Below are 22373 nucleotides of genomic sequence, written 5' to 3' on the forward strand. Positions count from 1 at the left end.
AAAAACTGAAGCTGAAGATGCTGAAAGTAGGTGTTCCAATGGATAGATCTCGAAAAAATAGGCGGTTTTAAAAAAAACGGCTCTGAAAAAGGCTTCCGGATGAAGAAGTTATGGCTTTTTGAAAAATAATTGTTGAAGTTGCCAGCAAAGTGCGCGAATGTGCGGGAATGAAAAAATCCGCCCCCACAAAATGGAGACTTGAACCCAAGACCTCTACTCTCTTAAAATAGCTTTGAACCAATTGATCTATACAAAAAATTTGAGAGAGAGAGAGAGAGAGAGAGAGGGGGGGGGGGGGGGGGGGGGCGCCTCGATTTGCGTGCTTGCCTTGAGAAAGCTCTTTTTCCCTACAAAACACAAAACACAAAACCCAACACGAATATGCAAAGAAAAACGAACCTTGCGGCTCGAAGTTAGCTTTAGCCAAAAAACTAGAAATTTTAAAAAAATCTCAAAGTTAGCTTTAGCCGAAAAACTAAATATTTTTCTCAATGTTTCTGATTTTCCGAGATCACACTAAGGTGCAGGGAAAAGAGCATACGCATGAGAAAAATCCTTCCTTTCTGTTTCTGATTTGCCCAGATCGCACAGAGTCCAGGGCAAAGAGCATACGCAGAAATGAAAGGTATAGATCCGGTTAAAAAAAAGGCTAAATAAACTGAGACCGAAATAAGCAGAGAGAAAATAACAATAAACTGCAAAAAAAACACTGTATACCTCCCGATCTGAAAAATGACGCAGCTAGGGCTACCGGAAACCTTTTCGCGTGAAATGAAAGGGGTTCCTCACTGGAACAGATGCTCCGAACGCAACAGAGCAGTCCTCTCGGCCCGAAAGCAGTCAGAAACAACAGATCTAGGAAACGACAGCCGCATGCAGTTCTACCGGCTTCAGATTTGGATCACCAACGGATGCGGCCCTCAAATAGCTCCGATACCATGTAGGAATTTACAGGGTAAGTTCCACAGAAAGAATACCAAAAGGACACCGCTCACAACCAGATCTCAAATCAATACACCAGTATTTTTGACGTGGTTAAAACCCTCAGAGTGCAAGGAGGGAAACAGTCCACGGCCTGTCCCAACGTGGGTACTACAGGCAATTTATTAATCAAAGAATGAAAATTTACATAAGCTTCTCTCATGCACGGATTACTCGAACAATGACCCTCCATGCGCTTTAAATAGAACTCATGGACCAATCGGGTGTCAAGCCACGGATCAAGTGTCGGTAATACCGAGGTGAGAGTGAACCGTCAGATCACTACATATCGTGACCGTCGGATTGTAAGTTACAAAATGTACAACGGTAAAGAAACACACTTTACCTAACTCTAACCTAACTCTATACTAGACCAAGTTGAACTTAACTATATCCTATGTGTCGGAATATCCTAACAGTTATGCATTTGTATTTGACTTTCCATCGTTGTTTCATATTCATTATTAGTTAATGGTGTTCTATTTCTGCGTGTTGTTTGATTTCAATTGCTGGTTTATTTCAAGATTGCTGATTTGTTGTTTCATTTACTTGCCATTTCTTAAGGACAGACTCAGGCTATAGTGAGTGTCAGCTTCTGCTATTTGGCTCCCAGACCTCTGATCTGCTCCCATCAGTTATGAAAGGGATAGGTTATTGCCACCAAACCCTTGGCTGATGTGCTGTTCTATTTCATTGTTATTTCCTTTACTTTCCATTTCATTTACATTCATCAAGGACGATCTCAGGCTGTAGTGAGCCCCAACATCTGCTACCTAGCTCCCAGACCTCGGATTTGTTCTCATCAGTTATGAAAAGGATGGGTTATTGCTACTGAACCTTCGACTGATGCAATGCTTGGTGTGATTTAGCCTTTTGAAGTAGTTAAGTTGTAGACATGCACCCATTTACTTTGTTGTTCATTTCTATTGATTAATTGCACTAGTTTGCTTTTAAAGAGTTTTCCTAGTTTACTTTCAATGGCAGCTTTAGTTCAAATTCGATTTCCTTTTGATTGTTTTAAAGCAGGACTGTCAACTATAGAGAACATTGGTTATTGCTTCCTCATTCCCAGATTGATTGTCTTGTTCCGGTTTGATTTCAATTGCATCAATATCTAGAGGAATGAGTTATTGCTACTGTATCCTCGATTGATGGTTGCTTGAGCGAATGATTTAGTTTAGAACATTTCAGTTTCTTGCTATTCCAATTAGATTTTGTTTCCAGCTTTCATTTACTTTTGCATTTTAAGCACTATACTACAAAACATTACTCTTGAGTAAATAGCCGCCTAAGACTGAGTACACTCTTGAAAAAAAATTCGTCCCTGGGTTGATAATTAATGTGAAGGTAATTAGGAGTTTAAAAGACACCTTTTTATCGCTCCACATTTTGGCGCCGTTGCCGGGGAGAGTGTAGCCATTTTTAAAGAGTAGTGTGCATCTGATGAGTGCCTGTTAGGAAAGAGTTGGGTATTAAAAACGGAAGGTAAGAACCTGCGTACGGAGCATGTAAAAGCCCTGCTCCCCCGCCCGCTTTCCAGCAGGACTGTCAAAGATCCTAGGGTAGAAATAGATGTTTGAATTTTTGTGTGAATGAATTAAAAGAAAAAAAAAATAGAAATTTTGAAAAGCAAATCTCATGATTTCTCTCAAGTGGTGATGTAAGCACCACCCATTTCACTAACCGATTGACAGGAACATTTGAAGAAGGGGCGTCGAAGAAACACATGAAGAACATCTTCTATTATGGTAAGAAATGGATCACATTTTTACTTTTGAATTTCCTATCAAAGATCTAGGAGGAGTGACACAAATGCACATAATTCCCCCATTGTCTCTACCAAATTTTCATGGCTTGACAAATGAAGATCCAGATACATTCTTATTTGAGTTTGAAATACTTTGTAGAGGATATGATTATTGTACTAATGATCAAAGATTGAAAGTGTTTCCTCTTACTCTAAAAGGAGCAGCTCTCCGATGGTTCATGAGCCTAGGTGGGAATTGCATCCAAACATGGGAGGACATGAAGAACATATTCTTGAAGAAGTACCAAGACTATTGCAAATCCAATGAAGATATTTTCGGTATGATACAAGGGGAAGATGAAAGTTTGGAGGATTATGTAGATCGATTTCATTATAACCTTCAAAAATCAAAATATAAGCATTTGGAGAAAGAGATCTTAAAAACACTCATTCTTAGAGGAATTAAAGATAAATTTTTAGAACTTTTAAATCTGATAGGAAAAGGTGATGTTTTTCAGTTGTCATATGATGATGTTTGTGAATTGTGCATAAGGTATTCAAGAGGAATCTCCAAGGCTGGTAAGAATTCTAGAGATGTTTGTTCTTTCTTTTCCAAATCTGTTACAAGAATAGGAGACATAAGAGCTGAAATCAATGATTTACTTGAACATTTTAAAGTTGATTTTATTACCTCTCTAAGCTCAAAATTGGATGCTTTGCAGGTTCATAAAAATCAAGAATTTGATGAAGTGTTTTTCACTCATGACCGAAAGGAGCATACCATAGATTGTTACTCTTCCTTATCTAGGATGGAAGTATCATATCAAAGAGGTGAGAAAGCTGCAACAAGGCCTATAGGTATGGTTCAAAACACTTCTTCTCCATTTTCTTACTTGCATAATCCATTATGGAATATTAATGTGTTAGGCCAGCCATGTCAATCTCAATATAACCACCACCAATCTTGTCTACAAGTTGGGCATGGTTCACCTTATGATTGCATGACTAGTCTCCCTCAAGCACATTCTCCATATTCTCCACCGGCTCTTTTGCAACATCCTGCTTGCATATCAAATTTATCCACTCAACCCAACCAACCACATCATCACAATGCTCCATTCCTTACACATTTTCCTACTCAACTAATTCCACACCCTCACCATAATAAGCCAGTACAACATGCTTACAATGTTGAACTGCCAAATTTACCCACCCTTCCCACCCATTCTATCTCACATGCACCGTTAGAGAAAACTTACAATGAGATTCAGAATGTTTCAAATTCAAAAATTGTAGAAGCTATGGAAGAAAATGAGGTTTCTTATAGTATGTATCTACAAGCTATTTTAAAAGCTCAAGAACTTCATGATATGATGGATATGGGAAATCAAGAAAATAAAGGATATATTGAAGATTGGTTTCACTCCATCACTTATTTGCAACATTGCTCCGCACTTCAACAATTTTTGACTCCATCTTTTCAAGGGAAGTTGGCTTCTCATACCCTAATTTTTATCAACATGTATTTTTCAAATTTGGGTATGTGCATACTAGAGGCCTTATTTCTAAAATGGTTCCACTGGAAATACTCTTATACATAAACATATTCGATTCTCAAATAAGAGTAGGATAGTGGAGAAAATAAAATAAAATAAAATAAGGACATAAATAAATGCATTTTGTTTTTTTGTAAAAATAGTTGTTTTTTGTTGCAACACGCTATCGAAATCAACATCGGTGATAATTTTTTTAATCATTTGTGTATGTAGATGAATAATAATGGAAATAATAAGCTCTACAAACACTCATTTTCATGTTTATCACCAATTTGAAAAAATGCTTGAATATCATTTTTTTTGGCTTGCGGGCTTAATGAGATTTCTGGAAAAACAGTCGGGACAGTCATGTTTTGAGGGACCAAAAGGGAAGATTTTTAAAACCTATTTCTACCCTAAGTAGCCCTTGATGTCTACTTTCTAATCCAATTTGAACCACTCAATTTGGATTTGAAACGAAAAAGTTAGAGCCAAAACATTGACCAGATGTCTAGCGGGCAGCTCAGAAACAGAGTTGGGACAGTCAGTTTTTGGAGGCCTAAATGAATGAATTTTTGAAACTTGTTTCTATGGTAGATTCCCCTATGAATATATTTTACAATTCAATTAGAATAACTTATTTTCGATATCGTATGGGGAATTTATGATCAAAATACTGACTGTCTATCGTAAATCAGCACTCTTAAAACTTTGTCTTTCTAGCTGTTCCTTAAAGTATTTGACCTATCAATTCTTCTTGTATTCAAAACCTGTTTCTATTGGAGATAATAAATGAATCTAGTTTCATTTCCAATTTGAATCATTCAAATCCGACATCAAACGAAAAAGTTACGCTTGAAATATCAACTGTTGGTCTAAGCCGGGTAATCGACAATGACTCTATTATGCAGGTTGTTCTAACTAAAATTGACATATCATATCATTGAATCTTTAAAACCTGTTTCTACTGGAGATAAACCTTTGAATTAGATCTCATTTGGCTTTGGAATCACTCAATTTCGACGAAAAACAAAGAAGTTGTGATTAAAACACTGCAGGTCAGTATGATTGGCCACTGCTCTCCCGCAGGTAACAAATAAATTTTACTTTGTTATTTTCTCTATGGATTTGTTCTACAGAGTAACTACTTGTTAGTTTTTTTACATAATTCTTGGATTAAGGGAGCCCGCGCACCTCTCTTTCTCCATGATTTAATGTTTTATTGCAGGTAGATACTCGTTTTTTTGCAGGTCTTGGGAAAATAAAGAAGGTCAATTTATGGACGAGTGATTTTTGAAAGAAATTTTAAATGAAACAAAGGAATTTCATCCAAATCATTACCCAATGGATTCATAATAGAAGAAATGAAGAATTGATTTCCATTTGAAGATTCATGTCTTGTCACTGTTGCCAAAACATTTTTCAAAGAGATCATTTTTTTACAGAACATCATAGCTGTTGTAACTTAATTTACTTATTTACACACTGTTTTTTAAAATAAAATGTTGTTTCCTTTCTGATTTCTCTTATATTTTGTGTTTCAGGTGTTGCTTCATTCAAATTGTAACATATCTTTAGCATCAATGTCGTGAACAACTAATTTGTTTTTTGCATGTTTGCATTTTATGATTGTCCATTTTGCTGTTCCTTTTTGAATGGAACAACACTTCTGCACTTTCACATTTTGTTGTTCCTTTTTGAATGGAACAACACTTCTGCACTTTCACATTTTGCTGTTCCTTTTTGAATGGAACAACACTTCTGCACTTTCACATTTTGCTATTCCTTTTCGAATGGAACAACACTTCTGCACTTTCACGTTTTCTGTTCATTTTTGAATGGAACAACACTTCTGCACTTTCACGTTTTGCTGTTCCTTTCCGAATGGAACAACACTTCTGCACTTTCACATTTTGTTGTTCCTTTTCGAATGTAACAACACTTTTGCACTTTCACGTTTTGCTGTTTCTTTTCGAATGGAACAACACTTCTGCACTTTCACATTTTGCTGTTCCTTTTCGAATGGAACAACACTTCTGCACTTTCACGTTTTGCTGTTCCTTTTCAAATGGAACAACATTTCTGCACTTTCACGTTTTGTTGTTCCTTTTCGAATGGAACAACACTTCTGCACTTTCACGTTTTTCTGTTCCTTTTCTAATGGAACAACACTTCTGCACTTTTCATTTTTGCTGTTCCTTTTCCAAAGGAACGAATTTTTTTATTTTTGCTGTTCATTTTCCAAAGGAATGGCACTTGCGCTTTTGTTGTTCCTTTTCTAAAGGAACGACACTTTTAGTTTTTGCTGTTCCTTTTTCCAAAGGAATGACATTTGCATTTTCACACTTTTTTTGTGTGTATTTTTTCTTTTTGGTGTGCATTTCCTTTGTTGTTCCCTACACATAACACCACTTTTTGAGTGTTTTTGTTGTTCATTCAAAAAAGCAACACTTTGGGATTATTTTCGAGAGCAACCCTTCCTTCCTCTTGTGGAATTATTCTTAGTTCATCTCAACCACATTTTACTGATTCTATTTTATGGCATGAAGTACACTATTTTTATAAGGACAAGAATTATGGATTCTTTTGAAGCGAGTTAATATCATTCACGTTATGATCTTTAACAGGACAACTCCTTGATGATAGATTTTTTTTTTTTCAAAAGGGACACAATTATTTATATACTACTTTACTGCATTGTTTTCTGTTGAACATGATGTTGATTGATCATCTTAATACCATGCTGGTTCCACCCTTCCTGGTTATAATCTTCTCTGTCTGTAATAAATGAGATTATGGGTATCCTTTTTTCTATTGACATGTTCAACTTCTTCCGCCATCCCTGCTCTTAAGGAGTACTGAGCCTCCCTCTTTTTATCATAAAAATGTGTAATAACAACAAAATTTTGTTCGCAGATGGAGGATAGGGGGTCTCATTACGAGCCAACCTACCATGTTCATAAGGTTGTAAGAAAGTGACATTCCCATTATGGCCATGTTGGGTCCCTATAATACTAGTGATTACCCCATTACTATTGTAGTTATACCCCTTATTTATATTGATGTACCCATGTAGTGCCCATATTGTTACTATTGTGCCACATAGAAGCCCACTATTGTTATTGTTGTGCCCTACAATATTATTGTTATGTAGGCTTTGATTGTATTGGGACCACTTAGACTCCTATATATAGAAAGGAGGTATTTTCATTTGTATCATCCAAGAATTGTTCATTTATGTAATGTAAAGGAGGTTGCCCCCTCGAAGAGGCTGAATTCTAAGGCGTGGATCTCCCTTTTCTATCTTTTTGTGAGCTGGTTTCATAACATTTGGTATCAGAGCTTTGGATTCTAGGGTTTCGCTGCTCCAAACAGGTCATCGTGGCATTTTTGCTATAACCTTTTTTCTGTGATGTTTCAGAAGTCGCAAAAAAAACCCATTTGAGAAGAATTGGCGCTGAACCTTGGGTCCGAATTTCAGATCTTTTCGTGCAATATTTTCGGAGATATGATCTGCAGAAGTTGGTCTTTTTGTAGACTCCTGAATTACACTCAAAACAGGTGACCTGGGGAAAATCGTCATAACTTTCTTTCTGAGCATTGGATTGAAATTTCATAAGAAGTTACAGAAAGAGGACGAACTGTAGTTTTCGTTTATATATTTTTCAGAGTCAAGGGTTGAAACAGTGACACGTGGCACTTCATACAAGTTCGCTCTACTGAAACATTCTATAATCAGGTCACTGTGGGAGATTGTGCATAGCTCTTTCTTGAAGAATTCAATTTGGTTCAGACTAGTGGCATTGGAAAGAGGACACAGAAAGCTACTACAGATCACAATTTCAAAATTGGATGATTCGAAATTACAGAGGTACATCAGATTCAATATCAGGCTTCTACAAAGTAAAAAAAAGGTGTGTAGTTTTTATTTTTTATTTTTGCATAAGCTTGGTTTGAAGGAATTCAAAGGGCCTAGTAAAGCATTATTATCGGTAACTGATGCCCCGAGGAAAGAAAATGAAAACGCCTAGTAAGGAACCTGAAAGCTCTAGCATGACTCATGAAGAAGAGGAAGAAATGCTACATGATATATCAAAATTACAAGAACAAGTGCAACAAATGTCACGCTCACAAAAGCTAACAGATGCTAAGATAAAGGGCATGGAAGCTAAGATGGATGATTTGAAGACTGATTTGAAGACAGATTTGAAGAAAGACATGGCAAGTTTGAAGACAGATTTGAAGACAGACATGGCAGATTTGAAGACAGATTTGACAAATTTTCTACAAGAGATACTTACTAATGGTGAAAAGGTTGTAAAGGAAACTCATGATGTGAACAAAAGAAATGTTAATCATGATTCCATAGATTCTAATGTTGGATCAAAGACCCACCATATTCCAAAAATCGATATGAGGAAGTTTGATGGCAAGGATCCCGCCACATGGATATTACAGATGGAGCAGTTCTTTGATCTCAATAATGTGCAAAACACACAAAAGGTACGTATGGAAACTTTATATTTGGAACCAAATCAATTTGTATGGTATCAATGGCTTTGCTCTCATAAACAATTTATCACTTGGGCAATTTTTACGGAAGAATTGATAGCACATTATGAGGATACAAAAAACAACACTTTTTTTAGCCAATTGATAAGTCTCAAACAAAAGGGTTCAATAATGGAGCACATTGAGGAGTTCCAAAAATTGAACATAAGGGTAAAAGATATTCCAGAGGAGCATAGGATTGATGTGTTCATAGGGTCTTTAAAGGATAATATCCAACATGATGTTCGCCTTTGGGAACCTGATTCATTAGAGAAGGCATTCAGGTTAGCAAGAAAAATGGAAAGCAAAATTATGGCAACTAGGAAGCATACCATTCACAACTATAAAGATGGAAGTGTTGTTGCCCATAGTCTTCCACAACCTACAAGGTTGACACCACAACAATTGGAAGAAAAAAGAGCAAAAGGGCTTTGTTACAATTGTGATAGCAAATACACAAAGGGTCATAAGTGTGCTGAGAAGAAATTATTCTACATAGATTGTGAAGAGGAAGAAGAAAAGGAGCAAGAAAGGTCAAAAGAAGAAGATATACTCCAGGAACAAAGCCTAGATGAAGAACAAATAAATCCAACCATATCTTGTAATGCATTGGCGGGAATTACCACTCCTCAAACCATCAAGATAGAAGGACAAATCAAGAAGAAAAAGGTAATAGTGTTGATTGATTCAGGAAGCACCCACAATTTTATTCATTGTAGGGTAGCAAAAGAATTGAATTGCTTCCTATATCCAGCACCAGAGTGTCAAGTGATGATTGCAAATGGAGGAACAATAAATTGCTCTGGAAAGTGCCATAATATCAAGCTATCCATGGGAGAATATGTATTGACTAGCCCAATGCTTTCCATTCCAATGGGAGGTGCTGATGTTGTACTAGGAGTCCAATGGCTACAATCCTTGGGTACAATAGCTTTTAATTTTCAAGAACTTTTCATGAAATTTTCTGTGGAAGGAAAGGAAGTTGAATTAAGGGGTATTGCAGGGAAACCAGGAAAGATAATCAGCTCTAATGGTATGACAAAGCTTCTAAAAAAGGAGCAAAGGGGTGTAATTGCACAATTATGTTCGCTAGATGTTTCCACATTAGAATCATCTATTTCTCCAGATCTCCAAAAAGTCCTGGACAATCATTCCAAGGTATTTGAGACTCCCAAAGGTCTCCCACCTATGCGTGATCATGATCATGCTATTCATCTGATTCCAGGAAGTGTTCCTCCAAACATCAGGCCGTACAGATATCCCTATGTCCAAAAAAGTGAAATTGAACGTATGGTTGCAGAAATGCTAGAGGCTGGTATAATTCAACCGAGTCAAAGTTCTTTCTCTGCTCCAGTAGTATTGGTGCACAAGAAGGATGGATCATGGCGCATGTGTCCGGATTATAGGGAGCTCAACAAGCTCACTATTAAAGATAAGTTCCCCATTCCTGTCATTGATGAATTACTGGATGAATTGCATGGATCAATTTACTTCACCAAGTTGGATCTTCGTTCAGGATATCATCAAATCAGAATGAAGATTGAAGACATTCCGAAAACGGCATTTAGAACTCATGAGGGTCATTATGAATTTTTGGTCATGCCTTTTGGCCTTACCAATGCACCTTCAACATTTCAAGGTTTGATGAATTCAATTTTCAAACCATTCCTTAGAAAATTTGTGTTAGTATTTTTTGATGATATACTAATCTACAGCAAGTCTTGGAAGGATCATGTTGAACATGTTGACAGGGTGCTACAACTATTGGAGAGAAACAATTATATGCCAAAAGATCCAAATGTTTCTTTGGAGTCCAGGAGGTGGAATATTTGGGTCATATTGTATCTCATGAAGGAGTTAAGGTAGACCCTAGCAAAATTAAAGCCATTAAGGAATGGAAAATCCCCACATCCATAAAGCATTTGCGAGATTTCTTGGGTTGACAGGGTATTATCGCAAGTTTGTTAAGAATTATGGGAGAATAGCAGCACCTCTAACAACATTATTGAAGAAAGATGCATTTTCATGGACTCCGGAAGCAACAAAGGCCTTTGAACATCTTAAAGAGGCAATGTGCCAAGCACCGGTCTTAGCTACACCGGACTTCACAAAAACCTTTATTGTGGAATGTGATGCTTCAGGAAATGGAATTGGTGCTGTTCTAATGCAAGATGAAAGACCCATTGCTTTTGAAAGTCGTCCAATCAAGGGAAAGTTTTTAAGCAAAGCTATTTATGAGAAGGAAATGTTGGCAATACTCCATGCACTTAAGAAATGGCGACCCTACCTAATGGGAAGACACTTCAAGGTAAAAACGGATCATGATAGCCTTAAATACTTTTTAGAACAAAGATTATCCTCTGAAGAGCAACAAAAGTGGGTCACAAAGATGTTGGGTTATGACTTTGAAATCATCTACAAAAAAGGGAAGCAAAATGTGGTGGCAGATGCACTCTCAAGGAAGGATGAGGATGTGGAAGCATTGTTGTGCGCCATTTCTATTATCCAACCAGATTGGATAAATGAAGCAAGGGAGGAATGGAAGAATGACGAAGAAGTGTGGGCACTTATTCGAAAGCTACAACAAGATTCCAGTACGTCTGATACATTTAGCTGGAAAAATGATTCGTTATGGTACAAAGATCGCTTATACCTCTGTAAGAATTCCCAGCTAAAACAAAAGATTCTTATGGAATTGCACACTTCTCCCTTAGGAGGGCACTCAGGATTTTTAAAAACTTACCACAGGGTTAAGAAGGAATTTTTTTGGGATGGCCTTAAATCAGATATTCAAAAGTTTGTGGCAGAATGTTTGGTTTGCCAACAAAATAAAGTTGAAACAATTAAGACACCGGGTCTATTACAACCTTTATCCATTCCAAGCCAACGTTGGGAGGAGGTTTCAATGGATTTTATCACAGGTTTACCCAAGTCTGAGGGAAAGAGTGTCATCATGGTGGTAGTTGACAGACTTACCAAGTATGCACACTTTTGTGCATTATCACATCCATTTAAAGCCAGTACAGTTTCTACTGCATTTATGGAAACAATTCAAAAGCTACATGGAAACCCAAAGATTATTGTAAGTGACAGAGATCCCATTTTCACTGGAAATTTTTGGACAAAATTATTTTCTTGTCTTGGTACTCAGTTAGCTCATAGCTCATCTTATCATCCTCAATCTGATGGGCAAACTGAGATAGTAAACAAATGTTTGGAAGGATATCTTCGTTGCTTTGTATCTGATAAACAGACACAATGGGTCAAATGGTTGCCTCTGGCTGAATGGTGGTATAACACTTCCTTTCATACAGCAACAAAAATGACCCCATTTATGGCACTTTATGGGTATCAACCACCATCCATCACATCATATTTAAGAGAAAATTCTAAGGTTCAGGCAGTGGAACATCACATCGAACATCAACAACAAGTCCTCCAACTCTTAAAGGATAACCTTGTGTTGGCACAGAATAGAATGAAACAACAGGCAGATCAACATCGTAGTGAAAGAAGTTTTGATGTAGGTGATTGGGTATTCCTACGGCTACAACCATATAAGCAAATGTCCCTCAAGCAAGCTAAGAAGGATAATAAATTATCACCAAAGTATTATGGTCCGTACAAGGTGTTGCAAAAGATTGGTACTATGGCATACAAATTGGAGCTTCCTGCAGCTTCTCGATTGCACCCAGTTTTCCATGTTTCATGCTTAAAGAAGGTTATAGGCGACAAGCTCCCAGTTCAAACAATATTGCCAGAACTTGACGAAGAAGGAAAAATTATATTGGAACCAGAAGCAGTTATAGAAACAAGAACTCGACAGCTATGAAATCGATCAATTTCAGAGTACCTTATCAAGTGGAAGAACTTATCCGCTGAAGATTCCACATGGGAGGATGAGAATTTTATGCAGAAGTATCCTGAACTACTCAAGCGTTGAGGACAACACTTTTTTGAAGGAGAGGGGCATGTTGGGTCCCTATAATACTAGTGATTACCCCATTACTATTGTAGTTATACCCCTTATTTATATTGATGTACCCATGTAGTGCCCATATTGTTACTATTGTGCCACATAGAAGCCCACTATTGTTATTGTTGTGCCCTACAATATTATTGTTATGTAGGCTTTGATTGTATTGGGACCACTTAGACTCCTATATATAGAAAGGAGGTATTTTCATTTGTATCATCCAAGAATTGTTCATTTATGTAATGTAAAGGAGGTTGCCCCCTCGAAGAGGCTGAATTCTAAGGCGTGGATCTCCCTTTTCTATCTTTTTGTGAGCTGGTTTCATAACAAGCCACCACACCAGGGTTATGATCCATTGGATAGCCAAATTATCCTTGGAACAGGAGGTCTCATCACGAGCCGGCCTGATCACTTTTGCTACATCCCAGTGAATGGCAGTGTGGTTATCTGGTTACCACGCCAGCACACTGATCTCTTTTGTAGAACAGCACTGTAACTCTCCATTTATAAATTGAGGATCCTGGCTCATATGGGTTAAAAAGCAACCCTGCCGAGGCTATGGACGCTTGCTGGCAGCAGCGGCTCTGCTTATGGTATTGAAGTTATATATTATCATCAATTATTATTATAATACCCTTTTCTTATTTTTTCTTTTTATCAGAGAAGTTATTTCTTTCACTTTTTCCCTGTTTTGAACCTTTATGCATGAGAAATTGTTTTATGATCAATCGCATCATTTTCAGCTAGTATACTATCAGTAAAGCATCTTATTGGCATATTGTTGTTCTTTTTCTCTTTTTCATCACTTATCATCAATTCAAAGTGTCATATCTCTTATTCATAACTATCTTTACACACTTTGCTCTCAATATAACCATAACTTTCCCCGTCCTATCATTGATAAGTGTACTCTGCTTCACTTACTGATATATTGTTCATTCCATTGCCTTGCCGTCAGCACCACCCCTTTCATATGCTTTATGGTTATGGAATCCATTTTCCAATTGGAGGGGGGAATGTATGCATTATGGGATTGCATGCGATATGATTACTGCACTTTGCCATACCTTGTTGATTTGACAACATATTAGTATTGCATGTATACTTAAGTTTTTCTAATTGAAATTTTGCATGCATCCTATCTGTTGCTATTCAAAGCTAACACTATGGATTCAAGAACATTGTATGCAAAATAGTGCTTTTTTTACAGGAGAACAACAAGTATGGGCAGAATTCTATTCGTAGCATGACCACACTATTACACTTAATAGAAGAGGCTCGCGAACGTGAACAATTCTTCAGACATGATGTGCTTACCTGGATTCCACCTTTTGCATCACTTTCCGCACCAACTCAGCTTCAACAACTGCCAATCCATATATGTCATTTCACATTTTTCTTTTTGGAGGTAAAACTCGAGGTAAAATAGCATAATTTTCTAATTTATTACGAATTTAGGAGAATTTAATGAAAATCCATTTTGAGCATTATTTATCATCCTTCATTTCACATCTTTACCACTTCCCCTTTTTCAGCAGCATATCATTTCCGAGTGTGGGGGAGTGTTCCTTCATTTCTTTCTTATGACCACGTCATTCATATTCTTTATCATCCATTGCTATTCTTATTCATTCTCAACACCTCCCTTATTCCATGTTGTTTTACACCAAGCATAGAATTCAACAGATAGTAGCAACCACCTCTATTTGTTTTCTAGCATCGCATGAGGGCATGCTATTTTTTCAAAGAGGGGGAGGAATTGCTACGCATGATGAATATTTTCTATTTTCTTTCTCACGTAAGGCATACAATTTCAGTGTAGAAATTGATTTCCATAATATTTTTAAAACTATGAACTCAATTCTTGTGATCTCTAGGAAACACAGACATACTATTGAAATACACATACCTAGATAATTTCAAGATAAATTGGTTCATAAAATTTCGGAAATCATGCACTCTCACCTACAGCCATTTTGTTTATATCTCATGATCCGGGCATCAAAACAGTCTGTTTTTTGGATCATAAAGGCATTCATATATTATAAATTTACTTGCCAAATTTCAACAAAAGCTGGTTTGTAGTTTTTGAGAAAATGGTTAATGAAGTTTGTTGTTACTTATATCATATTTTGTTGCAACTTCATATATACATATAATTGAATGTCAATGTAAAAATTGTTATTCCTTCATCAAGATTACTAAAAGTGAATATTCATTAATTAAGGAAGAATTCATTTGTTCTATCCATTTCATGAGCTGAGATGAACATATTTTTTATCGCTTGGTTAACACATGGGTTTTTGTCTTTGGGTTGCATGAAGACATGCAATATATTCAGTTTTCGTTGCATGAGGACATGCAACATATTGAGTGTGGGGGTATGTTGGCCCATGAATATGACCACTTTGTAACACTTATTTCATCCATTTTTACTCTTCTCTATTATATCATCTATTATAATTTATCATTTAAATCCATTTTATAAATGATTTATGCTCTTATGAATGAATATTATTTATTCTCCTTTATTTCTAATAAATTGATGATTATGCATGATTTTATCATGGATAGTTTTAATAAATCAGTTGTAACATTATTCACCATTTTTAGCCTCCAAGATAATTTCCAGATTGAAGATTTGATCATTAAAAGTGCCAACTCAGAAATTCACTGGAATAAGAAGTAACGGTTTTGCGGTTGAGATTCTGAGCAAATGAAGCAGAATCTGGAAAATCCGGAACATGGGTTTTGTCCAGAACGGACCCAATTAACTTTATCAGAGAAAAGTTTTCCCAAATTTGGCCTGTACTGAGAGAAACACAGGGTTCTTTGAGCACGAGTTTCTCAGATTTATTGTTGCGTCCGTCCTCCAAATCTCAGCTGCAAAGCTAAATTCGCCTTGTTCTTGTTGATCAAATGGTTAGAAGCAAACCAATTTTGTAATAGGAATCATGTTGTACTTATCCTTATTTTAACTTCTCTCTGATCTCTCTCTATTTAAATGAAAATCAAGATCAGAGATGGGGATGATTTGGGGATGGCTAAGAGAATGGAGAATGGATGATTTGAATTAGAGATTCAGAAGCAAGGCTTCATGATAGGATAGGAAGAAGAGGGGATTATTGCATGTGGTAATCCTCAAGCTTTTTCTATTGTAATGATTTCATAATTTGATGATTAATACATGATTTGGGAGTTGTTGTTCATTCTGTTCATCTGAAGTAACCCAGCAGCATCCGCTGGCGGCTAAGGGCCCAGCCTCTGGTGGAGTACGCTGCTGCTGCCACTGTATATTATGTTCTTTTGTTTTATGCGTGGTTTGCTTATCAGTATTACTTGGTAATCTGGTATGTTCTATTATTTTACATCACAGCTCTGTCACATAATCTCATTTTCTGAGACAAAAATATCATATTAATTTTGCAACACATTGCTGTTTCTTTAAGTGCTAATATAAATGGTTTTTACAGGATACCGTTGCTATTCAATTATGGAATGTCTGTGTTGTAACATTTGACCATTGGTATTATTGAATTCATCTTAGAAATTATATTTCCTTGCGATTGTTGAATCTATGAACGTTGTTGTTCCATTCTAAAAGACAATCGTATTATTTATAACTAAGATTGACAAGTGGATTACCAAGATCAGATTGCTATTGAGGTGTGCCGTGTGTTAAGTTGTTATGCATTTGTATTTGACTTTCCATCGTTGTTTCATATTCATTATTAGTTAATGGTGTTCTATTTCTGCGTGTTGTTTGATTTCAATTGCTGGTTTATTTCAAGATTGCTGATTTGTTGTTTCATTTACTTGCCATTTCTTAAGGACAGACTCAGGCTGTAGTGAGTGTCAGCTTCTGCTATTTGGCTCCCAGACCTCTGATCTGCTCCCATTAGTTATGAAAGGGATAGGTTATTGCCACCAAACCCTTGGCTGATGTGCTGTTCTATTTCATTGTTATTTCCTTTACTTGCCATTTCATTTACATTCATCAAGGACGATCTCAGGCTGTAGTGAGCCCCAACATCTGCTACCTAGCTCCCAGACCTCAGATTTGTTCTCATCAGTTATGAAAAGGATGGGTTATTGCTACCGAACCTTCGACTGATGCAATGCTTGGTGTGATTTAGCCTTTTGAAGTAGTTATGTTGTAGACATGCACCCATTTACTTTGTTGTTCATTTCTATTGATTAATTGCACTAGTTTGCTTTTAAAGAGTTTTCCTAGTTTACTTTCAATGGCAGCTTTAGTTCAAATTTGATTTCCTTTTTATTGCTTTAAAGCAGGACAGTCAACTGTAGAGAACATTGGTTATTGCTTCCTCGTTCCCAGATTGATTGTCTTGTTCCGGTTTGATTTCAATTGCATCAATATCTAGAGGAATGAGTTATTGCTACTGTATCCTCGATTGATGGTTGCTTGAGTGAATGATTTAGTTTAGAACATTTCAGTTTCTTGCTGTTCCAATCAGATTTTGTTTCCAGCTTTCATTTACTTTTGCATTTTAAGCACTATACTACAAAAAATTACTCTTGAGTAAATAGCCGCCTCAGACTGAGTACACTCTTGAAAAAAGAGTCGTCCCTGGGTTGATAATTAATGTGAAGGTAATTAGGAGTTTAAAAGACACCTTTTTATCGCTCTACACAAATTCATGCAGAAAATAAAATGCCTGAATGGCTTCATTGGAAGTACGATTTCACTTAGTCTTAGTCTAGTTTTTAAATTAGGATTAGGATTAGGTGTAGTTTAGTATTAGTTTAAATTGAATAAGAAGATGGTTTTGAAATTTGATGAATACATGGGAGAAAAAGAAGATTCATCAGGTAAAATTATGATCAAATTCTTCCAGGTACACATTTATATGTTCATACTCATCTGGTTTGAGTTTTATTTCAACTTTTCTTTCTCTTTTAATCATTATTTATTTCTTATATTATGTTCTTCTTCTTGCAGGTTCCCATGAATTGGATTTGTAGATTTAGGTTTGGTGGAAACTTTCATTTCGGAAGAAAAATCATCATATGACATTAGGGAATATTTCTCTTTTCTAATTTTGCGTACATTTTGAAATTGATTGTGAGTCTTATTCTTAAATTTGAATCTGTAATGACTTTCACACTTAAACAAAATTTGCAAAAGTAAGAAGACGCATGTCAAAGCATACAAGAATAACTCTATATCAATAATTATGCTTTTAAAGAAAAGAGCTTTATTAAAAAATCATCATACAAGATAAAATTAACATAATCTCATTTTTATGTCAATTCTCTATATTATCTTGTAAGATGTATCTCAAGGTTCATTTTCTTGATTGTCTTCTTTCTGATTTGAGAAGAATTTTAGGCTTAGCTGGATTGTATTTTAATTTCATTTCTGCCCTCCTGGCTTGGAACTGCGACAACCCTTTAGGGTTTCGAACTACTGCCACCTGCAATTTTTTCGAACTCCCTCTTCTGCTCAACATTGGATCTACCAGATTTTCTCTTCTTCCTTCACCTGCAGCTCTGATACCTTGTGAAAATTCTATAAACCGGAACCCCTACTGCAACAACTGATGATATTGCTCCTTTTTGTTAATTTCCTTTAAACAAATTACTTGATGTTTCCTATGGAAAATATCGTAATACATACACTGCAACCTTCACTTAATTAACTATGTGGAAACAAGAGACTGAGCATGAAAGAAAACACAACACAATAAACACCATTATTTTTGGACAAATGTCCCCCGAAAAACCCAATGCGGGAAAACTAGTGCAACAGTTCTGAGGGTTTATTATTATTAAGCAGTAGCAAATTCTGAATAGATATCTGAATACCTCTCAGGTTATTCAGTTACAAAGAGAGAAAAACTGGCAAAAATATTTGTGTGATTACCTCACATAATCACTGAGAAAATACCGGCTAATTCGGATACTGAATGAAGCGCCTCTGGTAGGCCCTATGATGCTTTGCACAGTCCTCACGTACTCTCTGGGTAAACCTCTCTAGGCTCTATTTCACCCAGTTTGTTGATTGATTTGCTGCCCGGAGTCTCTACTCTCAACCTCTCGGTCTCACACCCTGGCTCCCGGCTTCTGAAACTAACTCTCCGCAGAAAAATATCGAACTCTTGCTCACCCTCTGCGCTACCTCTGCATGGCCCTTTGTGGCCCTACATAAGCCTATGCGTCTAGGCTACTGGATCACTCTCTGTCTCTCTTTCATGATGATTCTCTGACTGAGAAAATATCTCTCTCTCTCGGATGCTATCCCTGCCCCTCAACTGCAAGAAATATCCTCAATCGAATCTCCTCCTGAGAACTTCTCACTTCAGAAATTCAATCTCTTGATCTCTCGATGTGTTTTCCAAATGACCCTCAAGCCTCTTCTTATATATTTCTGTTGGACAACCAATGACCTAGATTAACTCTTAATCAAAGGCCCAGGTCATTTTGAATTGATCTTCGTCTTTTCTAGAAGTTACACCCACAATTAGATTAATACCTATTAATATTTTTAATTTCCTAAGTTTAGAATTAGGGTCCCATTAAAAAATATTAAGTATTTTAATAAAATCATTTCTAGGTGGAATTTCCCAAAATGCTTTCTGGGTTCTTTGGAATACATGTGCCCAAGCCTCCCTACAAAATTTGAGGCCTGGAGCACATCCGATGCTACCCAAATTCAACATGGACATCATAGTAAAGCCTATTATGATGTGTTCATTGTGTTGGCCTAGTGATCCGGGATGGATTATGGTAAAGCTTGGTTTCTATTGATGAGGGTGAGGTGGTTTAGCCTCGATATGCCCTGGTTGGTTCTTTTGGTTTGAGTCCCACATTCATGCTTGGAATATGGCATGAGGGTGAATGGCTGAAGAGAGATTTGGCTCAACCATTCCATGGTCTGATGGAACGTGGTAGTCCCATCTTTGGTTGGTTTATTGCATTCATTAATGAGAAATTCATTCCCTTGATTTTCATGTGTACATGTACTGATGTATATGTGAATTTCATGGCTGATATGCTTATGATATTTTTGTCCCTATTATGCTGGTTAGGTGTATGTTTTATGACAACAATTATGTATGGCTCTCAATGTGTTTTTTCTTATGAATGAATGGATAATGTATCTATGGCCTAATCGATGACAATGCAACGAATGAAATGGGGGAACAATGGTTCATAGCGCTTCTCAGATAATTATGAGATCCCTATGCTTAATTCTATTGTTTACACATGTAGGTTATGTTATCACTCAAGTTGTTCCCAAAAGTTGTAAGAAAGGGAATACGGCTGAGGTAACCACAGACCAATCTTTTAGATACATATTCTAGCCAATCTACATCCAGAGAGGGCTCTCTCTTTATGATTTAGCTTTGTTTTTAAGTATATTAGGCTAGTTATGAAGTGCAAGGGTTTTGTTTAGAGTTTGGTTGGAAGGATGAGGACTCAATAGAACAGTGCGGTAAAACTGAAGCATTTCAGTCCATTGGGCATGATGGAGTCAAAGAAAGATGGATTCCTGGGTTAAGTTTCTTATCAAAGGATTTATCACAGAGCAAGATACTCGAATATGGAATAATTTATAGGCTGAAATCTTATGGAATGGAGTCAATGGGTGAAGGGAAATTAAGAATCCTTCATCATGTTTGACAGAGGGAACAAGGATGATTACTGCCAAGGAGCTATTAAGAATTCCTCAGCTAATATTCAAGATGAAAGAACCAGGGGAAATAGGAGCAATTAAGAATTCACTGTTTATGCTAATTCTGAAGAAAACATTGATAATAATAGAGACTGAACACAGAGTGCAAACAAGCAAATTCTGGGTTATTATTTTTCTCTATTATTTAGATCATGAAACATATATGATATAGTAAACACAGAAACTGCAAAACACAAGTTAGAAGGGACTTATTGATCCATAAAATGATTCAAGAATTCTGCAACATGGTCCTTAGCATCAATTATTCATCCAGTGAGCTTAACAAAAATGGTTCCAACAGACTTTTATTTCCAAAATTGTTCAGTATTACAGTCACAGCTATGAACATCCACCACCAACCAACCCCAAATACTTCGAATGAGGGGGTATTTATACAAAATGTCAAGATATTATACAAAATATCTGATAGAAATAATATCTGCTGACAATTAATGCTTCCTTTACACAGATAGAGACAGACAGTCTCAAAAACAGGGAGATAATAAATAGATGCAATAAATTCGTGCTGTGCTGGTTAATCCGTCTTTATGAGAAGTACTGGAGGTAGGTGCTGTAAGACGGTTCCCAACTGTCTTGCACTGATCCTCTGTGCTGGTTTTCCTGCTTTGGCTAGACTTTCTTTAATGATGATGTGATGTGCTTTGACTCGCAGGACCGTGATTCATTTCTATTCTGCGCATTATAATAGATGGTGCACAGTTTTGCATTTGACCAAAGATAAATTTACAAGATTTCTAACATGTTTTGCCACCACTCTGGTCCTAGTATTTTATGTCTCTGCAGCTTCCTTAAAGTCTCGTTAGTCTCTTTGTACCTCAAGAAATTAGGTGGAATGGTGAAAATATGCTTTACTTCATGCTCTATGTAAAATAGATTTTCCAGGCTGTTATAAAGGGACTGGCCAGATGGAAGTTCTTTTTCTGCTGAAGTACTTGAAGATGCATTAGCTTGATTGACAGCATATGTATTTAATTTGTGTACATAGTGCTTGTGATTCATCAGACAATCATTATCCCCCAAAGGACTTGGCAAACCTTTTTGATGCAGGACTGTAAATTTTTTTGTGAAAGAATCAATTTCTACCTGCATGTCCTGGCATCTTCTGTCCAAGTTTTGCATTAGAGTTCTCATGGTTAGAATTCTATTGATGTCCAAATGGTACCTTTTCTGTCTCTAATATCCAGTGCTTCCAGTTCTTCACTGGTCTTGGTATTCAAGAAATGTATTACCCTGTTAGCTTGCTCAGGCATTTGTCCCAATAAGGCTCTTGTTTCTTGAATTTCTACTTGGGCTACTCTTATCAAATCAATCTGTTCATAAATGGTCTGAATAGACCTCCACACACCACTAAGGGATTGAATGATGTTGGTCCACAAAATTCCTCTGATTTCTGCCACAGGCTTATGTAGAGAGAGATCCTTTTCTAAGGCTCTTACCTTTTTCTCTAATGCTTTGACCTCCCTTGTTTTTTCTGCTACATTCATCTTGGATTTGTCATAGCTTTGCGCAACCTCTGCCAGTTTTTCTTTGACTTTCTTCAATTAAGATACTTGGAGTTTCAACTCCTCCATGGCTTTTATTAGTTGTTCTGTGGTCATAGTAGTGCTATAGCCCGGTGCTGTTGATATTGATGCTGCTCCTGTGATGACTTCTGCTGTAGGTGCCGGGACAGTGGAAGGCATTGCTGTTATAACTGTGGAAGGGGAAGTTGTGCCTGTTGGAGCTACTTGAGGCGGCTGGGAGGTCGACTCTCCCTGCTTTTCTTGTAGTGCATTCTCCAATGCCTGCTCTGTCTCACTCAATCTCTCATTCAACCTCATGAGAAGGTCCATCATGTCCTTTTCTGACTTCTGCTGTACAACA

Source organism: Pinus tabuliformis, chromosome 5_1 (assembly GCF_031772625.1).
Source record: "Pinus tabuliformis cultivar Carrire ecotype Pingquan chromosome 5_1, CPIR1, whole genome shotgun sequence".
NCBI classification, from domain to species: Eukaryota; Viridiplantae; Streptophyta; class Pinopsida; order Pinales; family Pinaceae; genus Pinus; species Pinus tabuliformis.